The sequence below is a fragment of the Echinops telfairi genome, unplaced genomic scaffold (genome assembly GCF_000313985.2).
Source record: "Echinops telfairi isolate 266 unplaced genomic scaffold, ASM31398v2 ScPeMD7_43;HRSCAF=161, whole genome shotgun sequence".
NCBI lineage: Eukaryota > Metazoa > Chordata > Mammalia > Afrosoricida > Tenrecidae > Echinops > Echinops telfairi.
The window spans coordinates 125,546-131,101 of record NW_022103941.1 but is presented as its reverse complement, the minus strand read 5'-3'; positions in this window follow the sequence as shown (position 1 = coordinate 131,101).

The window sequence follows — 5,556 nt, the reverse complement described above, 5'->3', positions numbered from 1 at the left end:
TAAGATATGATAAAATAATAATAATTTATAAATTAGCAAGGATTCATGAGGGAGGGGGGAGCAGAGAGGGAGGGAAAAATAAAAAATGAGGAGCTGATTCCAAGAGCCCAAGTGGAAAGCAAATGTTTTGAGAATGATGAGGGCAACGGATGTACAAATCTGCATTACACAATTGATATATTTATGGATTGTGTTGAGCTGTATGAATCCCCAATAAAATAATTTAAAAAAATAAAAACGCATTAAAAAATAAAATAAACTTACCTGTTGCCCTTGGTAAGTCTATACTTAGCTTTACCTATACAAACATTTATTCATTATGATTCCTAATCCCTTTTTATTTCTTATCCTTCAAAACAATAAAGAATATTCTGAATTTTAAAAAAAAGAGGCTGACCTTCAATAAGATTATTTGATACAATGGCTGCAACACTGGGCTCAAACCTAAGAAAAATTTGCAGGATGACACAGAACTGGCCAGGTTGTGTTCTCCTGTACATTGAGTATCTATGAGTCAGAATCAATTCCAAGCACCTAACAACAAAAACAACATGCAAATAGTAGGGGACTGCGTTACACCATCATGGAGGAAGGATCGAAAACCTAGAGAGAATCTCAACAAAAATATTCACCCAGGAACTAAGCTACCCAATTGTGCTAGTTGCATAATTTCATGTTAATTCGAAGATATAAAAGTAAAGAGGTGGGGCTTAGTCTGTCAATCAGGTCTCAGCTGGTTGACCTCATTTGGAAACGTCACTGAGATAAATGGCCCTCCCAGGCCAGGTCTTTCCTCTATACTTTTCTTCTCCTTCCAGATGAGGAACCAAACGCCATGTTGAGAGTTGCCAAGATCCTTCTGTGATGCTTCTACTATGATTGGACTTTGCACAAGACATTGCACCCACTGGCCTCTTATCTTCTTGCATTCTGCATCATTGCATGTGGTTGTCCTTGGGTTGTTTCTCTAGTCAACCAGGACTAACACAACATCTATCCAACTTGATCTTTTAGAGATCAAAACAACATCCAACAACAGCACAACAGGCATTCTTCTGGGCATACTTTGGAAATTCTCATAAACAGACCACATGTTGGACAAAAAGCAAGACCTACTCCATAATTACCCTCAGGAAGGGAACAAAAAATATATGGTAGCTATAGCAAAATGCGGTGAAGAAATTAGATGGTGCATGGCTATCAAATAAAATAGCATCTGGGCTCTTAATGGCTTGTTTCCAGCCATCTAAGTGAGATGTCAACTAAATCCACATGAAAGAAGCACACCAACGTGAATGCCTGAAGGATTTTAAATTCTATCATCTAGACCCAAAGAAGGGAAAAGTATCTGAGCCTAAATTGTGAGATTCTGATTTTTAGAAGGTTATGGAGGGCAGTGAAAGCCCAAGACATATTACAGAGATCTACACAGGAAATAGGCCTCTGGTGATTCCCCTCTATTCACAATAGAGGGATGGGTTGAAACTGGTTATCATATAGATGACTTGGAGAGACTAAAATGATAAACCTGACTTGAACACTTAAAACTCAGTTAATCCCCCACTGATTCAAATAGGGCCTGTTCTGATTTTCAACCTTTTCTGCCTGTTTGTTTTTTATCATGTTGGGTTTACTCAGGTGTATTGTCATAGGGGTTAACCCTCTTGAATTTTGATATATGTTTTTCAGCATATGAAACTCAAGATTGGTTAACCTGTAGAGACAGCGATTGGAATAAGGGTTCCTGGGTGATACAGTGGGGTACATGGGAGTAAAGAATAGTTAATATCAAGAAGTTCAAAAAGGTATAAAATGTTTTGAAACTGATTATGGTAGCAATTGTACAATACTGCTTGATGTGGTTGAACTCTAGAAATTATATGATATCTGTCTCAGCTCCCAATAAAATTGTATTGAAAATAAAATGTATTGAAATGCTTTCAAGGATGGTTTTAAAACATAGATTTACTACAAAACTATCCTCTCAGAGAAGAATAATATATAATGTAAAATAAAAAATAGGAAGCTCAAGGGAAAACACCAAATACATAAAAAATTTAACATCATCCTGCTAAAAAATTACTGTTATTGACGAAATGCGAACAAACATTTTGTATTTCCTGAGACAAATTTAAATAAAAACACAAAATGCCAAAAGCTATGGGTCACCACTCATTTGTAACTGAGAGGTAGTTTACAGTGATACATTGTCAGAATAACAACAGATTTTGAGAGAAAAAGCACTGAAAACAACATAATACAGAACACCTAGCAACCATAAAAAGTACAATAAAATAAACTTTCCTCCAAAGACAAAGTATGAGACCCCAATAAAATGATAATAAAATAAACCATGAAGATCGGAGCTTAAATAAATTATTTTTAGAAAAGAAATATAGTAAAAAGGATCAACAGGCCAAGATGTTGGTTCTCTAGAAGGATTTAAACATTGGCAAATCACTGGTCAGACAAACGAAAGGAAAGAAGATACAAATGAGAGAAATAAAAGAATGAAATTGAGGGTGTCAAATCAGAACCAACGGAAACCAAAAACAATCCTATGAATGTCTTTGATTCATCATATTTGGAAATCATGAAGAAGTGGAGAAATTTCTACAGAAACACCACCTACCGAAGCTAACACAGACAGAGACAGAAACAGGACAGACTAAAGCAAAAGAAAAAATTGACCAGATCACTAAGAAATTCCCAGTTAAATAAAATGTAGCCTTTCATGGCTTAATTGGAGAATTCTTCCAAATACTCAAGAAGAGTTGGCATCATTACTGCTCAACATATTCCAGAATGAAGAAGAGAATGGCCCACTCTTAAAATCATTTATAAAGCCAGAATAATCCTAATAATCTAGGCTAAAATGATGATCAAGTGATTCATACCAGTTATGAAAGGGTGTTTCACATATGAGAAATAATAATAATAAATTAATCAACTAACTAACTAAATAAATAAATTGGAGGGGGGGTATGGTGAGGTAGTTTATTGTGCCAACCTGGCTGATAAACACATGTGGGGTTAATTGAAGGTTGGAGGGATAAATGGCTCTCTGCACCTCGCCTTTCTAGCCCTCAGGTCTCTTGCTTTCTAATGGTTAGACCAGGGTGCAGCTGCCTGAGCCAGGTCCTTGCTTCAGCTGGCAAGGCTCATTTCCTGCAAGCCATCCTTGAGGAGAAGCCACATGGACCTTCCTCGATACAGTCCTGAGTGCTGGAGCACCCATGTGGAGACAGACCCCTGCCAGTGCTGAGATGCTTACATGTTCACTGATTTGGCTTTCCTCCTGCATTCAGCATCATAGTGTGTGTTTTGTGAGATGGAGGAGGACATTGTGGATTGGTGTAGGACATATGGGTTAATGTTGGACTTGTGGGCTTGGGCAGCACTGGGTAGGGATGTTTCCTTGATGTGCATTCAACGTTTATATAAAATTCTCTCTTACACATGAGTTTTTGTGGATTTGCTTCTCTAAAGTACCCAGACTAATACATATGGTCATATCAATTGACCCAGAAAAGGCATTTGATATGTTCCAACATCCATTCCTGATAAAAATACTCAACTACAGAAGTGAAGAACCTCAGCATTATAAAAGTCATATTTACACACAAAATGGTCAACATGTCACTCAATGGCAAGAAACAGTGAGGACTGCTCTTGCAAAAGGCAACCATACAAGTATCCCCTATGTTATCCTTCTGATACAATATTGTATAGGAATGCTTAGCCAGAATATAAACCAACTAAGATATGTAAAGTATACAAATTGTCAACAGAGGAAAACTCTCTGCATGTGAAGATTATGTGATTCTACACTGTGGCAGTTACATAATCTATTGTCAACTTGAGGAAGGGGTGTCACTCAGTCTTGCCTGTCAATCAGGTCACAGCTTGATGACCTCATTTGGAGGCACAACAGAGATACAAAGTTCACTGGAAGCCAGGCACAGCCTCTCTCTGCTTCAACTCCCTGTAATATATACCTGTTGAAAAGCCACCTGGAGGCACACTGATGGAGCCAGTGCGCTAAATCTGCAAGAGCCACGTGGAGACACACAATGTTTCCACCACCACTGGATCCACAAGACTTTCCACCCACTGGCCTGTGATCTTCCTACATTCAGTGTCATTGCATGTGTTTGGAAGGAATTTATAGACTGGTATTAGACATATGGGCGAATATGGAACTTAAGGAATTAATCTACAAGGGGCTGGGATGTTTTCTTAATATACAATTACTCTTTTATATAAAGCTTTTTCATGTACGCATATGAATGTCTGTGAATTTGTTTCTCTAGCCAACCCTGACAAACACATACACATAGAAAAGCCCAATGACTCCACAAGAAAGTGGTGAAAACTGATTGACTGAATCATCAACGTGCCCATGTAAAAGCTCCATATTAAAAACATAAAAACCTGGATTTTTGTTTAGTATCGAAGAGAACACTCAAAAGTAAAAATGTAAAAACAATATATCTTACAATAGGCACACAAAAGATGGAATGCTTAGGAATAAACCTAACCAGAGAAACAAAGACTTGTGTGTGGAAAACTATACAACTGTACTACAAGAAACCAACAGAGACCTTGTTGACAGTTATATAATCTCCTGTCAACTTGTGAAGGGGCAGAGTCTAGCCTGCCAATTAGGACATAGCCTGTGAGGCCTACCTGTGGGCATTGCCTTCTCCTGAGGATTCTGGGAGCTCCTGTATTCCTCCCTGTAGGTGAGAGACACTGTCTGTTTCGTTTTCCTGCTGACAATACACATGAAGGTGTGCTGCTGGAGCCAGTGTGCTGGAGCTCAGGAGCCAGGTAGAGACCCCTGGCAGCGCTATTATGCTGTCACCACAATTGGATCCACAAGAATTTGCACCCGCTGGCCTGTGATCTTCCTGCACGTGGTGTCATTGCATGTGTTGCATTTGAATTCCTGCATTTGAAGAGGAATTTACAGACTTGGCTCAGATATGTGGGCTAACATCAGATTTATGTACTTGATCTGGACTAGGCTGGGATATTTTCTTAGTGTGCAATTGCTCTTTGATATAAAACTCTCTATTAACACACATATGAGTGTCTATGAATTTGTTTCTCTAGTGAGCCTGGACTAACACAGACCTATAGGAATGGAAGAAGATACCATGTTCATGAATAGGAAGATAGACTTTGTGAAAATGTTAATATGACCCTAAGCAATCTAGAAGTATCATGGAATTCCAGTCCAAGTCCCAACATCATTTTTGAAGAGATGGAAATGTGAATCACCAACTGAGGTAGTTGACTTATTGTGCCAACGTGACCAATAAACACATGTGGAGTTAATTGAAAGGCAGAGGGATAAATCGCTCGGTGAGCCTCTCCTTTCTAGTTCTCGGGTCTCTTGCTTTGTGATAGTTGGACCAGGGTGCATTTGCCTTATCCAGTTCCCTGTTTCAGCTGGCGAGGCTCACTTCCTGCAAGACATCCCTGAGGAGAAGCTGCATGGACCTACCCCCATACAGCCCTGGGTGCTGGAGCAGCCTTGTGGAGACCCCT